The 24370-nt window shown below is 46.9% G+C and overlaps 1 protein-coding gene and 1 long non-coding RNA gene across 2 annotated transcripts in view; one reads left to right on the top strand and one right to left on the bottom strand.

The window, feature by feature from the left end:
- Positions 1-19259: 19259 nt before the first annotated feature.
- Positions 19260-24370, bottom strand: part of LOC140515176 (uncharacterized) — a 39012-nt gene continuing 33901 nt past the window's right edge. Inside the window, exon 3 of the long non-coding RNA XR_011970866.1 lies at positions 19260-21967. This is a non-coding gene — a long non-coding RNA (uncharacterized lncRNA). The remainder of the gene's footprint in view (positions 21968-24370) is intronic.
- Positions 22460-24370, top strand: part of HMGB3 (high mobility group box 3) — a 52232-nt gene continuing 50321 nt past the window's right edge. The window contains exon 1 of the mRNA XM_072625729.1: positions 22460-22552. The gene's annotated coding sequence lies outside the window, so the exon portion shown is untranslated. The remainder of the gene's footprint in view (positions 22553-24370) is intronic.

Genomic DNA, 24370 nt, shown 5'->3' on the forward strand with positions numbered 1-24370 from the left:
AATGGACAAGGCCAGCTAGGTGGCACTGCAGTGGATAGAATGCCAGGCCTAGATTCAGGAAGATTCCTCTTCATAAGTTCAAATCTGGCCTCAGATACTTACTAGCTGTGTGACTCTGGGCAGGTCACTTTATCCTGTTTGCCTCTGTTTCTTCATCTGTAAAATGAGGTGGAGAAGGAAATGGCAAACTACTCCAGTATTTTTGCCGAGGAAACCCCAAATGGGGGTCACGAAAAGTTGAATATGACTAAAAAATGACTGAACACACGCAGAGAATGGACAAGACTTGGCAACTAACTGGGTATAGGGGTGGGTGAGGGAGAAGGAACAGTCGAGGATGATCAGACTAGAATGGAAGCTCCTTGAGAGCAGGGGCTGTGTCATCATTTAGTTTTTGTGTACAGTGCCTGATAGGTGCTTATCTATAACAGAGCGTTCTGACCTGGAGAAGGACAGCGGGGCCTGCTGGGAAAGTGGAACTTAGCATTAACGGGGAGGTCTTTCTCCCCCAGCTGCTCCCTCTCCACCCCAGAGATTCAAAAAGTAGATAGAGGGGTGGCCTCGGGGTTAGGAAGACGAGACAACATTTGTGCTTTGCCTCTGAAGCCTACTTGCTGAGCAGTTGTTGGCAAGTCAACTTTTCTTAAGTGGTAAAACGGAAATAATAACATCCATGCCACCCACCTCATGGGGTTATTTTGAGACTCAAATGAGATCATGTATGTAAAGTGCTTTGTAAACCTAGAGAAACATCAGCTATAAGGAACATCTATCATGTCTGGCCTCTCAGACTCTGGACCAAATCCTGTCCCAGGTGAGGACGGGAGTCATGTAGCAGGAAGCAACTTCCTGTATTGTATGTAACATGAGGGCAAAAGGGATGGTGAAAGGGCTTGAGATCTCATGTGACCTGACAAGCATTTAAATTGAGCAGATATGTTTAGCCAGGGGAAGATTTGGGGGGCACCAGATATCCGTCTGCAGATATTTAAAGGGCTAACAGACTTGTTCTCCTTGGCCCCAAAGGGCACAAGCCACTGGCAGAGGTTGCCAAGAAGCCAATTAGATTTGATTAAGGAACAAAGGCCTCCCAATGAGAACTAGCCAAGGAGGGCAAGGACTGCCTCAGGAACCTTGGACTTGGCCCCTGTGCCTATCTTTCCCCAGCACCAATGTTATGACCATGTGGGCCTGTTTGTGTGGAGAGGCCGGGGTCTTTCAGATTAAGCCTCCCTCATCTCAAGATCTCTTTAAATTTAGGGTTAGGTTTAAATTGTGTGCTCTGTGCTTCCAGTAAACCCTAAACCTACCGCACTCTGAATGAAGCTAAAACGCCAATGGCCTTGCCCCTGCCTAAGGCCTCTTCTGGACCCTCCTGCTTTAGGATTTAAGATTATCAATAGCAAATGTTGCTGTTTCCCTCCCAGCCTGAAGTCTTTCTTTTTCTTTGCCTCATTAAATGGGCCATGCCCTGGCTACTTCTTAAACAAGACTATTCAATGAATGGGCGTTACCTCACCCTAAGTGAGTATCTGCACAGACCTTGGCCTAAAGGGCCCCAGGTCTCCCAGTGCATCCTGGGTCATCTCCAGTCATCCTGATGAATATCTGGTCACTGGATTCAGATGGCTCTGGAGGAGAAGTGAGCCTGGTGACCTTGCACAGCCCTCCCTCACTCAAAACAAAGTCAAGTGCAAGTCATGTCATCATGTCTCTGATGGCATGGTCTTCTTGGGCAACGAAGGACGAACACAACAACGTTTCTCCATTCAGAAAATGAGAGTCTTAGACAAGATTTTCTGTAGGATCCCTGTCAGGGCCAACGTTCTGTGAGCCTAGAAACATTATACCACTTAGGTATGTGATTGGGACCTAACTATCCTAGCAGAATCTCATCTCCTGTAATTCAGGAGAAGCACGCACAGAGTAGCCCTCATGCACCAAAGCTAGGCTGGGTGATTTGTGACTCAGGAGAAGATTCTCTGCAAATAGGTATTGAGGGATTGCTAAATGGGCAGAAACTTGGTAAAGAGTTTGAGAACAACTTTCTTCATGCTATTTTCACAAGCCTGATAAATACAGCATTAAGAGACAGAGGAAGTGGTTTCTGGCTTTTGTGTTGGGCCTCATGGAAAGCTTGGAATTGATGAATCTTACAAGTAGTCCTCGAGCTCCCTGCTAAGGAAAGTATAGTTGTTAAAGTAATGTACTGAATCAGCAGGTGGGCAGAGGGCCTCTGTTGTCTCCCTGGGGTGTTACAGGTAGCTATCCAGTGTGCCACAACTGACGGTTGGAGCTGACATTTCCCAACTGGTGCTGTTGAATTTGTGCCTTTAAGCCCCCAGGTTGGACACTAACTACGCATGTATAGACTAAAACTGTAAGGAACCTTAGGGGTCATCTAGGCATCCCCCCCCCCCCCCCTTATTTGATAGAGAAGGAAACCGAGGCTGGGAGAAAGGAAGGAATTTGCCCAGGTTCCATGAGCAGGGATTTGAACTCAGGCCCTCCACCTGCAAATCTCTTTGCCATCTACTTACTTCCTCCCACTAGAGAGGATACTTCTCAGGTTACAGACTCTTCACCACAAAAAGACCCCAGAGGTCATCTCCTCATAGCTGCTGCTCTGGGATGTTGTGAGGTTACTAGTGAAAAGGACATGGACAGGGGAGGTAGCAAGGAAGGACCACCTTACTACCTGTTAGCTTCATAGCTACTTCTTCTAGCTAACTTGATACAAGTGTGTTCTGGATCAGAATATCTGGGTTCAAGTTCTGCCTGTCACATATATTAGCTTATAACCATGGCAAAGGCCCTTTACATTTCCCTTAACCGTCTATGACTTTCAATTACAGGCAAGCTATGAATCTGCATTTGTATCCCTGGTGTGGCCTCACACTGCTCAAATCACAGGTCTAGACACCTCTGGGGGGAAAGGGCCTACATGTTCATTTTACTCCTTCAGAAGAGAGAAACAGATGCTGTTTGCACCCTCTACATTTTCATACCCTGGGACAAAAATCTAGGTTCCCCCCCACCTCCAACCCTTGTCATGACTCTATATTCCATCCCACCTCATGCCTTGCCTGTTACTGGAATTTCAGGGCCAACACTGGCATTTTCTCCTTAGTACTGCCTCAGATAACTACAGATGGTATTTGCTCAGTAGTCCAAGGGGGTAACTTGTACTTTTTCAAGGTTTACAAGGGCAAGGACTGGAATAAGCAGTGGCAAGGAGGTAGGGCATTAAGGGTGGAGAAGTCCAACCATGGCTAGCTACCAAACTCTATTTCTGTATTAACTCTCCCTTTAGACCCTTAGTGATGCCCTGTGAGACAGCCCTCATTCTTGGGCAGCTCCTGGGGGTGGGGGGTTGCTACAAAAGTATGAGTCTGAGATAGTTGGCTCCTCTATCAGCTTTCACGCTCTTAGAAGCTGATGAGAGTTGTTCTGATAGAGAGAGAAATAATTTAGAAATCTGATGTCAATGTAAGGGTGGGAGGAGGATCAAGTGAGTCAGTCAATCACCCCATCCCACTTAAAAGAACTCATAAAATACTTTAGCCCTGCTACCCTTATCAGGGGAGAACATCATCTACTGAATCAATCAACCAAAGATTTTAAGCTACTGTACACCCTGTCACAGTCTGTGGATCTTCTAAAAAAAAGAACAAGTCAGTTCAGAAGCCAAGATGCAAATGTTTGATAGTTTGAAGACCAGAGCAGTTATAGCAAAAGTCTGAGAGAAAATGGCTTGGGGTGGGGAAGACGTTAAAGCCTTCTTCTCCCTGACCTTGACCAGAGGGTGACCTTGTGAACAAAGGCTTGAAGGATTTGGATTTCTCATTAGCTTCCTGAAAGCATCCCACCAACAACTGGTGACATTGCCTGCTTCAGGAGCAGAGGGCAAACTAGATGCCCTGAGGAAAGATCTTTTTAGGACTCTAGGTATCAGAGCCCAGCAAAGTGCTCCTCCATACTTAAGGGGAATATCTTAAGGACTCCAACAAAGAGACTTCTAGGAGGTGTCCTCTAAGCCTGAACCCACTTTCCCCTGAATTGTATTATTGATTTGGCTGGGGTGGGGGTGGGGGGAGGGAGATGTTCTGTGCTCATCGTTCTTACTTTACTACTTTAGTAAATACCCCTTTCTAAAAATTAATTACATCTGGCTAACTCATTGATAAAGATTAAAGAAAACATACTGGTGAAGGCTTCTGAGTTATAGCATGGGGAAGCCATGCCCCCAATCCCACAGGGACGCCTAGAACCCTGATGGGAGAAGTGGCAGCCTTGCTCTGGGGACCCAGGCTGTCAGCTTGAGTGAGGGAAGGGATTTGAAGAGTAACTCCAGAGTCTGTGTGATATCCAAAAGATTTCTTAAAATGCTGGGTGTTTCTGGGGCACCCCTGCTCTGTTTTTCTGACCAAGCCAAGTAGTATGGAGGAAGGAAAGAAAGAGCTATCACATCCAGCCTCTACTCCCTTAGCCAAATGCCGCTTTTCCTGAGGTTGGGCTAGGCCTGCCAGTGGGGCTAGTGCTTGGGTCACCTTTCTTAGAGCCATAGCCACCAATGTCATTTCCTGAAGCTCTCCTAAGGTCACCCTAGGGGGCAAGGACAAGCTTTATGTCCATAGCCTCTGCATAGGAGGCCAGATTGGGCATGAGAAGTCAGAAGAGTCATCTCCTCAGAGGAGTCCTACAGAGCTCGGAGAATTGAGTTCTTTGGAAAATCTCCTCAAAAACTAACTCCAGGCCTCTTCTGTGGCTTGGACTGCTGACAAACCACAGTCATGGCTGTGTCATCAGAGTGAGCAGGAGGACATCCCGGTGCTCATTCCAGTCCTCATCTTTTTCCTTCCAGTCATTTCCACTATTGGAAGAATACTGAGAACCAAAGACTCTTAAACCAATGGGAAAGGGTAGCAACATTTGGCTTTGAACTAGTTAGAGATCTCTGCTTACTCTCTCTTCTGTTACCCCAGGTAGTCCTCCAAGTACTCTCTACCATCACTGAAGGGGATTACTTTTTTTGCATCTCCCCAAATACAGCACCCCCTCCCCCAATGTACTTTCCAACTCTGTACCTTTGCTCAGGCTGTTCCCTATGCCTGGATTTGCCTTGGCCTTCCTTTACCTGCTGAAATTTTACCCATCCTGTGAAGCCCAATTCAAATAGCACTTCCCTCACTTGCCTTCCTTAATGGCCCCTTCCTTATGCCCCCCCCCTCCCTTCCCCCATCTCATACAGCCTATGGTCCTCGACCCTTACTAGATTGTTAACTCTGTAAGGACTTGTATAAACTCACCTCACTTTCCTCTCCACCCCGCCCCCATGTTGTTTAGTGCCCTCCCTTCACCATTTCTCCTCCCCCAGGAAAATGCAAATTTTGTTCAAGACAAGAGCTGTTTCATTATTGGTTTTCTGTCCCCAGCCCTATGTGCCTTGCACATAGAAATGTCTGAAATGCTTGTTGAATTTTGTATCACTCCCAGTACTTATCGCTTCCACAATGAGGGGGTCAGGGCCACGCACCCCTGCAATCTGGAAAATCTCTGTAAAATTTTTTGACTCTCCCTTCATTCCAGAGAAGTCCCAATTTTTTTTTCTTTTTCTTTTATGGGGTGTTTACGGTACCTAATTGTAAAATGTGGGCTAAGTATTTGGCCATAGGTTATATGTAGGTCGATGTTAAGTAAAGAGATTGTATGAAAAAGAACGTTTTCTATGTCATCTGTGCCTTGCGCAACCCCCTCCCCCAAATTCCCATTTAATTTCTTATGCTAATCTGAGCTATATGTGTGGAAGGGACAACCATACTTAGCAAGGGGTTTTGCACACAGTAGGTGTTTAATAAGTGTTTGCTGAATGGACCAACCCATAAGAGGAGGTAGCATGGTAAAGTCCTGCCCTGGGACACTCAAGTTCTAGTCCTGATTCTGCCACTAACTAGATGTGTCTTGTAATCTTTGGGAACCTTCATCTCCTCCTCTTGGTGGACTGAATGGCCTGCCTTAAAGTTTCCTCTCAGCTCTAATAGCCTTTGGCTCTGCTACTGACAACTGAAAAACCAAATGCTAAGCAAGGAGAGATCATGGGGAGTGTTGAAGGGGAAGACTGACAGCCACTATATTTGTTTCTACAAATGACCTCGATGATGGAATGAATCATGTTCTAGTGCCATGAAGTGCCCATCGGGTTTGGAAATAGACACATATGTATCTGGAGAGCCTGACTTATAGTAACTGGCTTTTACTTCATATATGTCCCAACAATGTACATCTTCCAAGCTGGAAGGGAGAAGGCCCTTCCACTGCTGTTCTCAAGGTAGAAGAGCCATGAGTAGAAAGAGACAATCCTCCATGCCCACCCCTGCCTGTGGTAAGCTACAGGGTTTCCAAACAACCCAAACGCAGAACCTCAAGGTGATGAACTGGGCTCCAGATAGACTTGCCGTCTGGTAAGATCCCTATTTTAATGACTTTTTCTTGCTCATTCTGTGTCAAGTTCCAGAACGTCTGTGCTTCCTGAAGGACTGGATGGGCTAGCAGCTATCTGGAGTCAAGGCCTGGCTGTTCTACAGGGGAAAAAAATCCTCCTCCTAAAACATCCTGATTTTGAAATTATAAAGCCAGTGCTCCTCATCTCCAGCTAGCACAGACGAACACTGTAAGCGCACTTAACAGTTGATTACCTAACCAAGAGCCTTTGGAGGCTCCCTTTGGAGGGATGTGCAAACATGAGCTCAGAAGACAAAGGGTCCAAGGTTTGACAGTTAGACAGGATCAGTGAGGGTCCATGCCCAAGATGTCTCCCTGCTCTTTCCACTATACCACACGGACTAGGCCAGGGGTGGGGAACATGCAGCCTTGAGACCACATGTGTTTTCTAGGTCCTTGGGTGCTGCCTTTTGACTGAGTCCAAATTGTATAGAACAAATCCTTTTATGAAGGGGATTTGTTCTGTCAGAAGGCTGCACTTGAGGATCTAGAGGGCCATCTGTTGCCTCTAGGCTGCAAGTTCCCCACTCCTGGACTAGGTCTCAGAACCCCCAGGTTCTCTCTGGTCATTAACTCCTGGTCAAAACAATTTCCTCCCCTCCTCCCCCCTAGAAAGCAGGTACAATGTCCCCAAAGCCACCAAGGGAGAACAGTTCTGAAAGGTACTATTCTGAATCGCATCAGTTTCCAATGATGACCTTTGACCTCATATCATCTGTCCCAGAGCAGGCTGGCTGGAAGTGCCCTTAAGTGCCAGGCTTTGCATGCATGAGCCTCCAGACAAACTCTTCTGGACTGGTCTAGGCATTTCTTCCTGGGACAGCCCTGGAGCCTACACCTGAGCTAGGACTCGAGCAGGGAAATCCTTTGCTCGATTGCAGGATCTCTTGCCATTTGTAAGGCTGCTTTTACTCAGAAAAGTTTAATAGATATTTTTGTTTTGCTTTTTCATAAAAGGCCTCTCAGCAGGCCTGACCTTCAGTACTTAAAAAAAAAAATCCAGTTTGCTGGGAAACTCTGCCTCCACTATCTCTTCTCTTCCTGGGCCCCCCTTTTTTGGGGGAGGGTATCTATATTTCTGAGTATCCAAGAGCCACTTCATTTGAAGAGTCCACACATTGGGGACTCAGGAAGCCAACACCATTCAAGGCCAAGGGGTGGGGAGAGGGGGAGAGAATAATGCAGTGGCCTTCAAGCTCTGGGATGTTTTAATAACCTGTGTGCCTTGCAAACTAATACATCATAGGAACTTGGCCACATCTGACATAGCTGGCAGACCTTTCTTGAAACAAACTGGTGTGAGGTACAGAATTAATCACAGGGATTTCTTAGTCTCTTATTTAGGGGACAATGGTTGAGTCAAATCAGAAAAGGGAAAAATGAAAGAGTAAGATAAGTGGTACCTCTGCCCTGCCATCTTCAGCCGTTGATTCAGTGGGTGAAGGTGTGACCTTAGGCAAGTCCCTTCTCCTCTCTGAGCCTTAGCCTTAGTTTCCTGCCCCCCCATTTACAAAAATGAAGTAATTGGCTTTCCTAGGTCCATCTCCATCCATCTGGAAGATTCTTTTGGAGTCTTTGACAAATTCCCCTGTTATTAATGAGCATTTGACTCATTGCCCTGTTCCCACAATCAGGAAGGCCCAGCAGGTGGAAATTGGGAAAATAGGAAGGCCACCACCACTTACAAGGGGGTAGCAATTTCTATCCTAATCTTTCTGATGCTTTCTGCAGACATCAGATGAAAGTAGATAAACTATGTACCTCTGGGATGGGGTAGGTGGTCCCATGTGGTAACACAGCTATGTGTTTTGGAAGGAGGGAGAACAGGAAAGCCATGTGTGACTCTTCATGGTAGAACAGAGAGTGAGGCTCTAGGGCATGGGTGGGGAACCTGAGGCCTTGAGGCCACATGTGGCCTTCTAGGTCTTTAAGTGCAGCCTTTTGACTGAATCCAAATTTTCCAGAAGATAAATTCGGTATCTATGTATACAGTGTATCCGGGACTGAATCCCTATGTTCTTGGGGGTACGTGTGTTAGAGGTCATGGGTCCCAAATATTTACTTCTTAAAGTTCTACTCAAAGAACCAAAACTTTCAAAGACGTCAAGAATTTGAAAACCTAGAGAGCCTGACCTCATTCTTCTAGCTTAAGTAATAGCACTTTCTCAATCTACAAGATTTTATATTTCCTGTTTGCATTTTTCATTCACTTACTTTTTCCAGTGCTGAATTCTTGATTAAGGATCTCATTTAAGATGCCCTTGAATGTAAACAGAAACATCAAGAGGACCTCATCATCCATCTCCAGAGAATCCTTCTTCAGTTTGGACTCTTGGGACTTGATATACAGTAAAAGCTTAATAAAGGTCATCTTTTCGTTGCGTGTGGGCACTCCTGATTTGACCTCCAAACAACCCTCCCATGTACTTGAGACTATCTTGCCAAGGGTCTTGTCTCCTCAATCTCATGAAAGGTCTGGGAGGGGGAGAGGGAGAGGGCTCCAGTCCCTTCTGAAGTCTTGCCCTTGACTGAAGCTCCCTGTCTGAGGAAGGCACTTTCCCAGACTTCCCTAGCTTTCACATCTCCTGGACATTTAATCTTCACTGGATGGTTTTGTTTCATGTTTACTTAGCTCACTCTTCACCTGTCTGTTGTGCTCCACTTGAGCTGGCATTTACCTATTAAGGCCAATTCCATCCTTTCTTGGAAATTTAGCTTCACCACCTCTTGTTCTAGGCTGGCATCTGGACCTAGTTCTTCAAACCCAAGTGGCCAGGAGCTATGTGGCCTCCATGGCAACCACCATCCTTTCCTTAAGCCAATCTCCCCCATAGATGCGTTCTACAAGGAAAGCAAGGGCAGCTGAACTGTGGGGGTGGGATGGCAGCAGTTGTGGACAACAGTCATGAAGAATACACCATTCTCTGTCCCACTGGGGGCTGCCTTTCACTGGCACAGAAAAGCAGGAGAGGCAGTCATTGACCAGCCTTGGTGATGCTGATGGGGAGAGATGGGAAAGAAAGCTACTGCAAAGGACAGTGAAACTTGAAGACATGGTTTAGGTGTTACCATCTGCTTCCAAAAGGGAATGTGTACCAAGGCCACCCTGCCAAGCTGCCCAAGGTCTGGCACGAGATCATCTCAAAGGGATTTGTGGATGATGACTCTTTCTCAAGGGTGGGGAAGGCTGTACAGCTGATAATCCCTTTCATCTTCATGGGCTCCATAGAGAGAATCAAAGACAAACTTACAAACTTACCTTCCTCTTTCCAAAGCCAGGCTCCCTCTCTGATTTCCTACTAACTTCCTTGCTTCTAAACTTACTTACTTCAGACATTGACTGGTTGTGTGACCATGGCTGAGTCATCTGACTACTGAGCCTCAGTTTTTTTATCTGTACAATGGTCGAAAACAGCACCTACATCCCAGGGTTGTTCTGAAAGTCAAATGAAAAAGCACTTTGGAAAAAACCCAAAGCTAGTCTAAGAGAAGCTTTTCCTCAAGCCCTGATCTCAGTGAATGCTCATGCCACTCCTGGCCCAGTGGCTGGTCAAGTTTTTAGGCCTAATGTGGGTGATCCTTCCCTGAATCCAGTCATTTCTACAGATTTGTAATAGAAAAATAGCTCACACACCTGCTGATAAACACAGAAAGTTCTTACCAACAGTAAACAGAAGGGTTGTTTGGTGGCAATGGCTCATACCAGGCAATACCTGCCACTGTCATAAAATGGATGGTTGAGGCAGCAAATGTCAGATGATCTTTTGCCTGAAATCCCTAGATATATAAAAAATTTAAAAATACTTGAAATTTTCACACCACATACAAAACCCAGTCAGAAATCCAACTGGAATTATTTGGGAAATAGATCAACTGATCGATCACTATACATACATACACACCAGTTTTCTTAATAGAAAATTTCCCTTTCTGGTACTATGACCAAGTAAATCATTTTTACCTTGAATAACTAACTCTTTGAAATCAGATCCAATGCTTTCATGAAGGTCTAGGTATAATAAAGTATGTGGGTGTGCGTGGGGAGACAGAATTCACAAATGTGGGGGTTATTTTTTTACTCACATCTCTTAAAAAGATAGGTATCAATTTTGGTTGTTCCAAGCTTTGAATTATCATTCAACTGTGGGTTGTTTTTGTTTTTTTTTTTTGATTGCCTGGCTAATTAAATTACATTCTGTGTTGGTCTCGTTATTCTTTTACTTTGTGTAAGTATATTAGAGGCAGAATTCATTATTTTGCCTTTTGATCTCCAAGCCAAAGTCCTCGTACTTATCTACCCACAAAAGTATCCCCAGTTTGCTCAGGAAGAGGGAAGGGGAAGAAAGTAGAATGTAATATTAGAAACTCTATATCTCCTCATCTCTCAGTGGTGATTTAATATATTGCTATCTACATACATGAAGTTTGCTTTCCATTTAGTAGGACCATAGATTGAGATCTGGAAGGGACCTTTGCTTAATTAATACTTCCCTATACAACCTCGAGTCCAGTCAGAGAGGAGACCTTTGAAATCCTGTCCTTGAAAACCCCCTGTCCCCCCTCAAGGTCTGAGCCAAAGAGACCAAGAGCTTTTCCAATAAAACTTTTGCTTTAAATTAGTTTGAGATATTTCCTAGCTGTCCTCCGTGTGGAGGGGAGAAGGACGTGGGGAAGAACTTGTCCAGGAGTGGGAGGAACTTATTGATAATGAAAAAAAAAAGTGGGAAGAGCTGATCCAGCTTCCCAGCTCTTTTTTAAGCATGGTCTTCATAGTTTTTGCTTGAAAACTCATGTTCAAATATAAGCAAATAGACATGTTCCAGAGGCAAACGCTAAAGAATTTTGCACTACATGTGACACATCCCTTCTCTGTGGGACACAGATTTGAGGCACTGAACTTGGAGATCAGATGACCTAGGTTCAAGTCCAGATTGTGCCACTCATATACTTCCCACTTCTCTGAGCCTCAACTTCCTCATCGGTAAAATGGGTATGGTAATACTTATGCTGCCCACCCAAGGTGGTTGTGAGGATGAAATAAAATCATAACCACAAAGCTTTTTGTAACCTGGAATGCTCTGTCTCTATAAAAAATAATAACTGACATTCATACAGTGTTTTAAGTTTTTCACATTTATAGGTGCTATATCACATTAGACCCTCACTAAAAAAAATAACACCTTCCTCCTAGAGTTGTTAGTGGAGAAATCACCCCACTTTATAGGTTAGGCAGTGAGATGACTTACCTAGGTCCATGAAGCTAGTGAAAATCTGAGTTAGAATTTGATTCCAGGGTTTCCTGAAAATAGTCCAATATTCCGGCCCTTCCATATAAATGATGGCTCTAATTATTTTAGGGGAGAGGGTGAGGAGGATGGTTATATACATGCTACCCCTTATAACCTCGGAAGGCAGGAGCAGGTACTCTGTTAATTGTACCAGAAGAACCTCTTTCTTAGCACTGGCCACGATTTCCTTCCCTCCCAATGAATGCCTATGGAAAGGCCCAAGAATTCAATGGAATGTTTGTATATTCTCTTTCTGAGATGCCTACTCCCCAAACCAATGGAATAGTCAATGCAGAGACCCATTTTTGTTTCTTTGTTAGTATACAGGCCACTACATGTCACAGTGGAAAGACCCCATGGGCTTGGAGTCAGAAAGTTCAAATTTGACCTCCTGATGAGCTGTGTCACTCTGGGCAAGTCACCTAACGTCTGTTTGCCTCAATTTCCTCAACTGTAAAATGGGTATAACAATAGCATCCACCTTGCAGGGTTGTCGTGAGGATTAAATGAGATATTTGGAAAGCACTCGGCCCAGTGTTGTGATGACTAAATGAGATAATATTTGGAAAGCACTCAGCACAGTTCCTGGTATATAGTAGGTGCTATATAAATGCTTATTCCCTTCTCCCGCCACCCCCAGTTTTCTTTAAAGGCACAAATGGTACTAATACACACCCAAGAGTTTCCCAAATCATTTTCCAATTGATTCCTTCATATTTTACTGGATTCCTTTTTAAAGTACCCATTACCTTAGCATCTGAGCATTCCCTTTGGAAGAGAATGGTTTTTGAGCTATCTCTGCTGAGCCAGATTTCTGCATCCTGCTGTTTCTCAGGGACAGGGCGTGGAAAGTAGAGAGGAAGATCAGACTTGCAGCTCTAAGCTGAATCCTGGCATGGTTCCCATGAGCCCTAACTCTTCAGAATTTTGCCATCAAGGTATCCTTTGCTATAGCAATACTGAACTGACTGGTTGGAGTTCACCCACAACAAAGCCCTAGCTCAGGGTGGGGAACCTGCAACCTTGAGGCCACCTAGGTCCTTGGGTGTGTCATTTTGGCTGAATCTGTTTTACAGAACAATTCATTTTATCAAGAGGATTTGTTCTGTGAAGTTTGGATTCAGTCAAAGGGCCACACTTGAGGATCTAGAGGGCCACCTGTTGCCTCGAGGTCACAGGTTTCCCATCCCTGCACCCCTATGGCCCTTCTCTGAAGGCAAATGCTCTCCTTGGAGCTCCTGGGAACAGCTGTGCCTTAGCCAACTCCTTAGCCCAGCTGCTTTTCATCTCTGCGGCTAGGAGACCCGAGTCTTCTTGTTGGGGGAATCAGTCAGCTCCCAGTAACAGAGGGAGGGAGGGAAAAGGTCCAAATTCCTAGGGCACTTTCCCTGAAAAGGATGATGGTGGCATCTGGGAGCCAAAATGTCCAGAGCTGTCCTGGGTGAGGTACAATGGAAAACATCTTAGAGAGTCACATGAGAGAGCAAAGTCTCAAACTTTTTGGCTCAGGGGAATCAGTGCTCAGCTCCCAGTGAGGAGGACCTGAGTTTCCATCTTGACTGTTGACTCTGCCCATGTGGTCTGGCATAAGCCACTCCATCCAAATTGAATCTTGCTCCTCTGTAGAATGCGCATAATGTCTTACCTCACAGGGTAGCTGTGAGGTTTGAATGAGCTAATACATTTTACATACTTCAGAAACATGTAAAGCCATACTCAAGTGGAACCTGTGATTGGCTAGAGATTTCAGATAGACTGGGAGGGTGCACTTGATTCCTCCCTGAAGGATCCCCCCTGAGCAATTAGCATTATCAGGAAGTTTCCTAATTGGACTTGCCTGGTCCAGCTCTCTCCTCTCCAATTTGGCCTCCACACAGCTGCCAAAATCAGCTTCCTGAAGCTCAGATCTGACCACATCACTGCCCTGCTCAAGGACGATTTCCTCTAGGATAAAACTCACTCTTTAGCCTGACAGTTAAAACCATTCAAGATCTGGCTTCAGCCTCTATACACTAATTTATGATTCTGCTTCAGGCACTCTCTGTTCCAGTCATGCCGGCCTTCATAGCATTCCCCAAGCAGGGCATTCCAGCCCTTTGTGTCTTTGCATGGGTCATCCTTCCATACCTGGAGTGTCATTCTGCCTCTTCTCTCCCTCTCTGCCTCTTAGATCCCTGGCTTCTGTTAAGGCTTAGTTCAAGCACCATCCCATTGGTGAAATCTTCCTTGATTTTTTCTTTCTTTCTTTCTTTTTTTTCCAGTGAGGCAATCGGGGGTATAGGATTTGCCCAGGGTCACACAGCTAGTAAATATCAAGTGTCTGAGGCTGGATTTGAACTCAGGTCCTCCTGACTCCAGGGCTGGTTCTCTTTCTAGTGCACCACCTACCTGTACCCCGTTTCTTGATTTTTCTAGGAGCTAGCGCTCTCTTCTGCCTCAGATGATCATGTATATACTTACTGATTTGTGCGTTCTATTTGCCCAGCAGAATATAGTCTCATTGAGGTATGGAGTGTTGTTTCCCAATGTCTCTCTACTTCCAATACCTTACGTATTGTAAGCACTTTTTGGATGAGATTAGAATGTTGAAGAGGTCAAAAGAGTCAGAAAGGAAGGGGGACTGTGCTCTGAAAAGGGAGAACCAATCAGGAGTGATTAATACAACTGGGCTCGAGCTCCTCCAGGAAATAGAGATGAGGAATATATGAGCCATGCTTCAGCAAATAGCCACAACTCTCATTTAATAGAAAGAAGGGTTCGTGGGAATAAAAGAGAGAAAGGGAAGAGAGAGAGCAAGAGGAAGATGAAGAGAAGGAAAGAGAGCAGGGCTGAGTAAGAAACCAAGTGGGTCAGTGACAAGCTTTTAGGGATGTCACCAAAATTCAACTGAACCAAAACTTGTTAAGCCCTTGCTAAGTAGAAGGTACTGAATTAGGCAGGGAGGAACAGAAAATGGAAATTCCCATTCATTGGGTCATCTGAGCTAAGCTGACTCAATAGGAGTGAAACTAGGCCTGAGGAGGCTACACTCAGACTGAGCATTGAACCCTGGACCAACTACTTTGAGAGCAGTGGGTTTTCCATATGCTCCATCAGGACTGGATGGCAGCAGATTAGAGCTGGTTGAAGAGTTAAGCCTAGCAAAAGCATCGGGGTTATGGATTGGGCAGGAGGCAAGGGCCAATGGGGAGCTTGAGCTTCCAGTAGGTCAGAAGCCAGTTAGACAGCCAAAGCAGGAGTATAGCAGGGCCTCCTAAATCCAGGAAGGTGGTGAGGATTCAGATGAGGGCAAATGGAAAAGGAGCAGATTGGATGTGCCATAAACAGTCAAATGCTGGGGGAAACAGGGATCTACTTGTTCTTTTTTTTTTTGGTAGCTATTGACTTGAGATCCCCTGATGTAGAGGAGGTTGACCAAAAACATGTTTTTCCCGAAGTCTCTGCCCATAAATTCTCCTTTCCTGAGTTCCACCAGCTTTGAGAGACAGGGTGGGGTAAATAGGGGAAAGGGAAGTACAAGGGAAGGGAATAAGCATTTATATGGTACCTACTATGTGCCAGGCACTGTGCTAAGTGCTTTTACAAATGTTATTTCGATCCTCACAACCACTCTCCCTGAGTGATTATTATCATCCCCATTCTACAGTTGGGAAAACTGAGGCAAACAGAGGTTAAGTGACTTGGCTGGGATTTGAGGTCAGGTTTGAGGTCACTTTTGAACTCGGGTCCTCTTGCCCCCAGCCCAGGCCTGTAACCACCATCCCACCAGCTGTCTATTTCCCAGTCCAATTCTACTATACTTAATGCCCTGTCTATGCCTTCCCAACGAGTGACTTGTTACATTTTTTTGCTGACACTTGTTGCAAGGAAGTTTGAGAAAACAGGGCCCAACATTGTAGGGTAAACTGTTGCACTTGGAGCTGGTAGCCAGTATAACAGGGATTCTGTTGCTACATTTATTATTCACACCCCATTAGAGAATGTTTAAAAGCCCCCAACAGGAAGTTTTTCTTGATACTTTTTTGTTGATAGGGCAGCTACGACTCAAGGAACCTAAGCACAGCTAATAAGGGGGTATCAAATTAAGATTAAATTATCAAATTAAGAGGCCTCCAAATCCCTTTCCCCGTTTCCAGTTTCTATCCTTTCCACACCATCCTCCACAGAGCTGTGAAACAGATAGCCTAGACCTGACCAGGCTCCTCCTTGCTCAGGAAACTGTAATGGCTTCCTATTACTTCTAGCACAAAAGATAAACACCTCTGTTTGGGATTTGAAGCCCTTCACTATGGGCTTCTAGCCTATTTTCTCCAGGCTTACTGTACGTACATTTGTACACCTCCTTTGTTCTGTGTTCCAGCCAACATGGCTTCTGATCTACTCACACCTCATGATGCCCCATCTCTGGTCTCCATCCCTTTGTGGAGGATGTACCTCATGACTAGGGGCAGCTAGGTGGTGCAGTGGACAGAGCACCAGTGCAGGAGTCAGGAAGACCTGAGTTCAAATCTCACCTCAGACACTTGACACTCACTAGCTGTGTGACCTTGGGCAAGTCATGTAACCCCAATTGCCTCATCCTGGGTCATCTGCAGTCATCCTGAAGAGTATCTGGTTACTGGATTCAGATGGCTCTGGAGGAGAAGTGAGGCTGATGATCTGCCCAGCCCTCCCTCACTCAAAACAAAGTCAAATGCAAGTCGTGTCATTATTTCTCTGATGGCATGGTCTTCTTCAGCAACGAAGGATGAACACACACACCTCATGACTAGAACACTCTCCCTTCTCTTTCTTTGACTCTGTAGAAGACTCTACCCAAACTATCTCCTACAAGAGGCCTAATTTAATTCTTCTTCCCCTTTCCCCTAGAAATTACTTTGTAATAACTTACCCATGGACATATTACCTTTCCCCAGTTGGAATCAATCTCCTCTAAGATAAAGGTGGCTTTCCTTTAGGCCTAGCAAAAGACCCAGCACTTAAACACTTGGATGTGTGGTTGAAAAGTTGGGTGAATGATTGGTACTCAAAGTCTGTCTGTCAATGAGCATCTTTTAAGAGCTCATTATACACCAGACATTAGAGGTACAAAAGAAGACAACAGATAGATAGATAGATAGATAGATAGATAGATAGATAGATAGATAGATAGATAAAGGATCATTGGTTTCAAGGGCATCCATTGGGGAGAACTAGGGAAGTCTTCAGAGACTTGTTTGTGTGTGGGGTTACCTCTCCTATCCCCAAGCAGGAAGCCAAATGTTCATAAAATGGCATTGGATGACTCAGGGAACCCAGTAAAGACTATGAAGTTGTGTCTTTACTAGGAGAGGCCTGGGTGCCTCAGCATTGTATTGTTTTCTGTTTGTCCTTCGTTGTTGAAAAAGACCATGCAGTCAGAGAAATGATGATATGACTTGCACTTGACTTTGTTTTGAGTGAGGGAGGGCTGTGCAGGTCACCAGCTTCACTTTTCCTTCAGAGCCACCTGAATCCAGTGACCTGATATTCCACAGGATGACTGGAGATGGTCCAGGATGCACTGGGAGACCTTGGGCCCTTTAGGCCAAGGTCTTCACAGGCACTCACTTAGGGTGAGGCAACACCCATTCATTGAATAGGCCTGTTTAAGAAGTAACCAGGGTATGGCCCCTTTAATGAGGTCAAGAAAAAAGAAAGACATCAGGCTGGGTGGGAAACAGCAACAGTTACTATTGATAATCACTCTCAAGCTAGGAGGGTCCAGAGGAGCCCTCAGGCAGGGCCCCAATGGAGTCCCAGTTTGAGTGCAGTAGCAGGTTTAAGGTTTTGGGAGAGGACAGGACATGGGACAGGAGAGAGGGGAGGGGAGGGGAGGGAAAGGAAATAGGAGAGGAGGCAGTAAAACCCAAGTCAACTGGGCGTCTTTTGGCCATCCAAGTTTACCTTCCTTTGGAGAGGAGAAGGAAGGGGAAGGGGAGACAGACAGGAGAAGAGGAGGTGAGTTACCCAGCTAGCATTCAGTCAGATACATCTACTCAGAGGTTTATGTTTGTCCTTCGTTGTCGAAGATCATGCCATCAGAGAAATGATGACATGATTTGCACAGATGGCTCTGGAGGAGAAGTGAGATTGGTGACTTGCACAGCCCTCCCTCACTCAAAACAAAGTCAAGGCCTCCTCAGAGGATAAGTCAGGAAGGGGAGATCTTATAGTACAGGCAGAAGAGCCACTTACCTGTCTTTCTCTGTACCTTAGCAGAGAGCCTGGCGCAGAGGAAGTACTTTATCACCACTTGTTGAATGATCAATTGGTCAAGGAAGCCCAAACAAAGGGTAAAGGGTAGGGGGTGGGGGAGACTGAAGAGTCCTAGTAAATTCACAGAGCAAGGGATTCTTTTGTTTTTATATCCCCCTGGGGGCCAGCTGATGGTAGGCACTTAATATAGGCTTATTAAATTAATTGAATGAAAACATTCTCTAGCGCTGGGAAGAGAAAAGTGAATTCCACTATCTTTGCCCAGGAGGAGCTTAGACTCCCAGAGAAATTCTGATACTATCAATGGGGAAGCTCTCCAGTCCTCTGGAGTAAGGCCATTCTGTAGCAGTGGCCTGGGAGAAGTCTCCCAGCTAGTCACCCGGGTATTCTCTGAGCCCATTGTACTCACTGAGAGCCAGTCAAGGTAACCCACAGACAGAACTGGATGAGTGGGGAGTTGGGGAGGAGGACGGAAATAGGATGTCGATAGAAAGGGGGAGATGAAAGGAGGAGGAAGATGGAAGGGGAAAGGAGCTATTCCGGGTAGTGAAATAAAAGGAGAGTAACTTCTCAAAGCTTAAAAAAGGAGAAAAAAAAAAACCAACCAGGAAAACTGAGCATTCCGAGAACACGTGACCTCAGCCAGGATCCTAGGGGGAGACCATAGACTCCTTTCAGGTGATGTCAGTTTCCATGTGGTTCTATCCCATGGGCTGCTGGGCTTCTCTTATTAGTCAGGGATTAGGTGAGTACTTAAGGAATCTTAGTGAGGTTGGCAAAGCCCTGATTTGGGTGGGGGGGCAGGATGAGAGGAAACTGCCTCTCATGTATGGCCAGGATTACCAGTAGAGAACAGTATAGTGGCTATAAGAGGTTCCCCAAATTGATGTGCAGACAGGGGACACAGCCTGAATCAACTGGAGGCTTCTCAAAGGCAGGAATTAAGTTAAATTGTCAGTCTGAATGTTTGACACCTATAAGTAAATGGTAGCTGCTTCTGAGATACCAGAATTATAGTGTTATGGAATAGTTTTTCAGCACTCCAAGGCACCTTAGAGATCATCCACTATACTCATTTTCACAGATGAGGAAACTGAGTTCAAAAGAGGGGAAAGGACTCATGAATGATCACAAGGCAAGTGTGAGTTGAGGCCAGGGCTCACCTCCTGTTCCAGTGCTCTCTTGACTCCCCTGCCCCTCTTCCAAGTTTTAAATCTGTACCCTAGACTAGGATTTCTTTTTTTAATGTCAATCATATTTATTTCAATTAACAATAATTTATTTTCTTACCTTCCCACATGCCCCTCCCCAATGAAAAAAGAAAAACAAGCCCTTGTAACAAATATGCATGTCAAGCTAAACAAATTCCAAAAATATGAGTCTTCTCCTTTTGCATTTTAAATCCATCACTGGTCGGGAGGTGGGTAGTGTGCTTCATTTATGGGTCCTCTGGAATCAAGGTTGGTTATTGTATAAAACAGAATTCTTGACTCTTTAAAAGTTGTTGTTGACAAGGGTTTCTAAAGCTCTCTTGAACCCTATCCCTTTAGGATGACTGGCTTAGCTCAGCTCCATGGCCCCCTGTCCCTCTGCTAGAGCCATTCAAACCCATCCCTGACCTGGGACCAATCAATTCTGGGTCAGGGACGATACAAGGGCTACATATTGCTCAGAAGCTTTGCCGTTAGTCTTCCTCTAACTTGGAACCTGGGGATTAAGTGGATTCTTACTTAATATTCTTGTTCCATTGGGTTATTTCTGTGACTCCCTACATGGTTGCTTGGATTGGATCCCACCCTGTTCTCCCCTCCCACTCCTTCCAGGGATGGGAGTCTTCCCCCTGCCCACTCCACCCCTCCAATTTCGAGGGCTGTATTCTGGTTTCCACACCTCTCTCAGGTCCCTTACAAACTACCTGTCTTGAATCTCTTGCTAGTTAGTCAACCTGTGGTTAGACACTTTCAATATTCAATCTCCCTCTTCTACTGGAGATTGGGAGAAACCTTCCCAGAGAGCTGGTGGAGACTCCTTGGTTCAGCTTCTTTCTCATCCAGTGAGTCTGGGTTCCTGGACACTTACCCATTGACTTGCTGGCATCTTCTAGGGGGAAGGAGATTGTAAATTTTGGGGTGATTTGTACTCCTTGAACTTCACAATCTAACTTTGGGAAACAGAAGGGAAGTTTAGTCACTTAAAAAAAAAAAAGGATTCTCTGCTATTTATTATAGGATTTCTGTAATTGCAAGTTCCCTAAGTGGGCTTGAAATGATTTGCATTAGAGATTAGACATCACTTTCCCGAAGTACTCTACTGCATAAAGGGGACTATACCTTTAGGAATCTGAGAGTTAGCCACCAGTAGTGGAAGGGATCTAATGTCATTCACTCTCAATCAGGGAAAGTCTAAAATTGAATTGTGGCAAAATTTGGTTGCCCAGAGAATTCAGTTAGGCTCACATTAACCTTTTTTTTCCCCACCTTCTTTGGACTGACAGGTACTGGAAACCTCTGTAAACAGCAATTTTTGTTTTTATTCTATCTGCTGTTTACTTGCGTTCTATGTCTAATAAGACCCCTTTGTCTCATCAATACCGTTAGTATTCCCATTGGAGAACCAAATGTGTAGACCCCACCACGTGCTTTTTGATTGTCTGACTTTGGCTTCCCAGCCTGTTGTGTCTGTCAACTGTTAGTTCACCAGCTGAACGATTTGGCTGAGACGCCTTAGAATAACTGGACCTGAGGCAGGTGCCTGTGTTTCCTGTGATGGCTCAAACTAGCTTGACTGAAGAGAATGAGCCCACGAATCCTACTATTCAATGCAACTGGCACTAGGGATATAAAGGCAAAACGAAAAATCGCTAGCTGCCCTCCAGTGGCTTATGTTTTACTGGGGAGTGAGATACAAGAGGTAAACAGATGCCCAAGATAATTAGAGGAAGAGAAAGCAAACACTAACAAATAAGAGAAACTGAAAAGTTTCCCTCGAGATGGCATACAAATTCAAAGGGACCAGAGATTCTCAGAGGGTGCGTGAGGGACAGACTGTGCAAAGATGCAGAAGCAGGAGGTGCAGGGCTGACTTGGGTGAACCACAAGTAGGCCAACTAGGCTGGAAATCACTTGCTCTGAGATGAGCGAGGCTTGTGGCCACGTTAAAGTCCCGATAGTTTGGAACTCTGATGTGAGGACTCGCTCCGTGAGGCATCCCTAACTAGCCTGCAGCGCCCGTTAGCTAGTGGTTAGGTTAGGTCCGTTCCTGCTGTTGCCTCAGAAATGTTACTGTCCCTGGGAGTCTGCTTAGATGGGTTGGCAAGGGACCCTTGTAGCACATGTAGCCTAAGGGTCTTGAGGATGGACAGGTGCTAGCTTTTTCCTTTCTCTATCTGCTCTTTTGGATATCCGAAACTCAGTCTTAGTTTCCGGATTGAGTGATCTGGCAAGTTTTTCTGCGGATCTTCTTTCCACTGAGAGGACCCCTAATTAGCTGACTGGCTTGGGTTTTGCACTGTGCTATTGAAAAGGGATTTCTTTCGGGGAGGGGGGAATTATATTGCCCCTTTTTTCACTTCACATTGGTCCTGTCCCCAGACTCTATCCTTTTAACTGCTCGCCTAATGTCTCCTCTTTTTCTTTTTCAGCTTTCAAAGAAATCACCTCTTACTCTCTTCTCCTGGATCCAATGAGGTTTTTAAAATAATGGAAATCAGTAGGAACCAGGACAATCAGTGCTTCGCCTTCGAGGTGGCTCAGGCAATACTGGGGCGCAGCTGGCATTTGGGTTTTCTGGCGTCCTGCTCCTAAAAGAGCAAGAATTTCTTTTCTCGGTCTGCGAGGCGGATCTCGGTGTAAGAATCTCAAACGTCAATGAGTGAGCCGTCAGGAAGCCCGGGGATCAGATCTCACTGTCTCGTGCCCCTAAGTGGCGCCAGATCTGAACTGCTGCAAAGGTAAGGGAAGAGGAAGATGAATGTGTTGGAATGGCAAGAAAACTTTTCACTGAGTAGAGTGGGCTGCGGCTTTTCGCAGTGGGTCTACAGAGGAGAGGCTGAGCTATTCGGAGCGAACCCAAGGTGCTCTCGAGACACCCTGCCAGGGGCCCGAGTGGCCCCAGGGCAGCGGGTTAACTGTGAGCCCAGTGGGACGCCCAGACGAAACAGGCAAAGAGTCTCTCCACTAGGAACGGGCTGGGGGAGTCACCCCCACCGCTTTTCCTCACCCTAACTGGTTACAGTAAGGGTTTCCTACTGATCATCACCATCTTATTCTCCATCACTCCCTTCTTAGCCTTCCATCCCAGGCGGGTTGTTCTTTTTGAATGAATGACCCAAGTGACCGGGCCCAATCAGCGCCTCCACCTTATTAATATGCATAGAGCCATGGCCAATGGCCGGGCGAGGAGGCTGTTTTAAACGGCGGAGCCCGCTAGCCAATCAGGCGGCTCTCGTGGAGTCAGCTAGCGCGAGGTTGGGGGAGTGCTTAGCCGAGCGTCGTGCCCTGCGCTGCCCAGACTAGCGAACAATACAGGTACGTTCTGCACAGCCCGCTCCCGCCGCCGCCACCGCCGCCGCCGCCACCGCCACCGCCACCGCCACCACCACGGTCACCGCTGCCGCCGCCGCCTCCCGGCCCCGCTGCTTCTGCACAACTTTCCGGCCGGCGCTGCATCGATCCCCTTACCCTTTCCCTCCCCCCTCCCCCCTTCCTTTGCCTTCTCTTTTTCTTTTTTCTCCTCTCCGTTTCTTTTCCACCTCTCTTTGCCACTTTCCTTCCTTCCCCTCCTCGGCTCTCCTTTCTGCCTTTCTTCTCTGACCAGCAAGGGGAAGAAATCCAGGTGTTTAAACTTTTAAAATTATTATTTCTATTTTCCGGGCTTCTCCTCGTAGCTTCTTCCTGTCTCTCTCCCCCTCCTCCCCTTTCTCCCGTCCCCCGCCCTTGGCTGATGCCCCGGCAGTCCGAGGCGATTTCTAGGGAAAGCTCTGCGATCCAGCTGTTTTCCGACAGCTGTAGCAGCGGTTTTCCTCAGTGCCCCGAGCTCCTAGGCTTTGCCAGCACAGGACAGGCAGCTTCGCCGGGAGGGAAGGTTCGGAGTCTAGCTTTGCGGAGTGTTTTCTAACAGGCTCGGTTTGGGGGTACGGGGGAAGAGGGGTTGTCGATGCAGTTTCCACGCCGCCCCCCCCGCCCCTTTCCCCTCCGGTCAATGCGGGCTTAGAGCAGCGTTTCGGAGTTATTTTTCTGCCTCTAGTAATATGGCTGGTGCAGTCCCTTACACCGCGACTAACTCTTGCATGCCTTCTCTTTTATGGGGGGTGGGGGAAATGAAGTAGGAAGAGCTGTTTTGCAAAGAGGCTGGTCCGGGTCTGCGAGCGGGAGTCGGGGCGCCGCGCTGCCCCCAGACCTTCCCCCGGGGCGCAGTGCGGACAGCTTTGTGTGGCCACCCCGGACTGGGGCTGGGGCGCTCTCTCCTCAGGCGGGGCGGTCGGCTCGCCGGCGGGGGAAACTTAAGTGTTTTCTCCAGCTAGCGGTGCGCAATACTGGGGGCTTGGGGCGAGGGGGGGGCCTCTGCCGAGCCTTCTGCTTTAACATGGCTGTCGCTACTGTAGCATCTGACAGGCTAAAGCTTGCGCTCTGTCGGGGCGAGTGGGGGGGAATGGGGACAGCGGGGGCGGGGGGGAGGGAGGGTGCCTTCTCCCTGAGTCCGGGTTCATCGCCCCGTAAGGAGAGCTCCCCTAGGCACACCCAGCTTCGCCTCCTCTTTCTCGCCTCTTCCCTCGTCCTTCTGGCAAGGTGGGAAGCCGTGAGCCCTCCGGTGGTCCCTCCGAGAGGTCCCCCCTTGCGCTCTCTTCTTGTGCTGTTGGGCATTAACATGGCTGGCGTTGGGAGAAAGCAGGCAGCAATGGGGGGGGGGGGGGGGGGGGGGCAGTGTAGTGGCTGTCTGTGTGTAGATGTGTGCAGGGCTAGAGGGGGAGAAAAGACCTTCCAGCAGCTCGAAGGGACCCCTATCTTTTCTCTCCCCACCTTAGAGCCCTTTCTCTGCTGGCCTTGAGTCCTTGGGGAGTCTTTGAGGGGCGATTTTCACTTTTTTTCTCCCTTCCCCCTGGCGCGGAAGAGTGTAATGGCTGAACGGGAGTCTTTGTTATACAGAGTATTGCGCTAGGCAGGAGGGGAGGGGGGTACCCTGCAAACCAGCGCCTGTCCCTGGAGCCCCTCATCCCCACTGCAGCAAACCCGCCCAGGGGGCTGGAGGGGCGCCTCCTCTGGGGTCCTGGCGCTTGGGGACCCCCAGGGTGCTGGGGATCCCCAACGCTGGAGCCCCGGAGCCAGCCACTGGCCACTGGGGGTGCA

The sequence above is a fragment of the Notamacropus eugenii genome, chromosome X (assembly GCF_028372415.1).
Source record: "Notamacropus eugenii isolate mMacEug1 chromosome X, mMacEug1.pri_v2, whole genome shotgun sequence".
Classification (NCBI taxonomy): Eukaryota; Metazoa; Chordata; class Mammalia; order Diprotodontia; family Macropodidae; genus Notamacropus; species Notamacropus eugenii.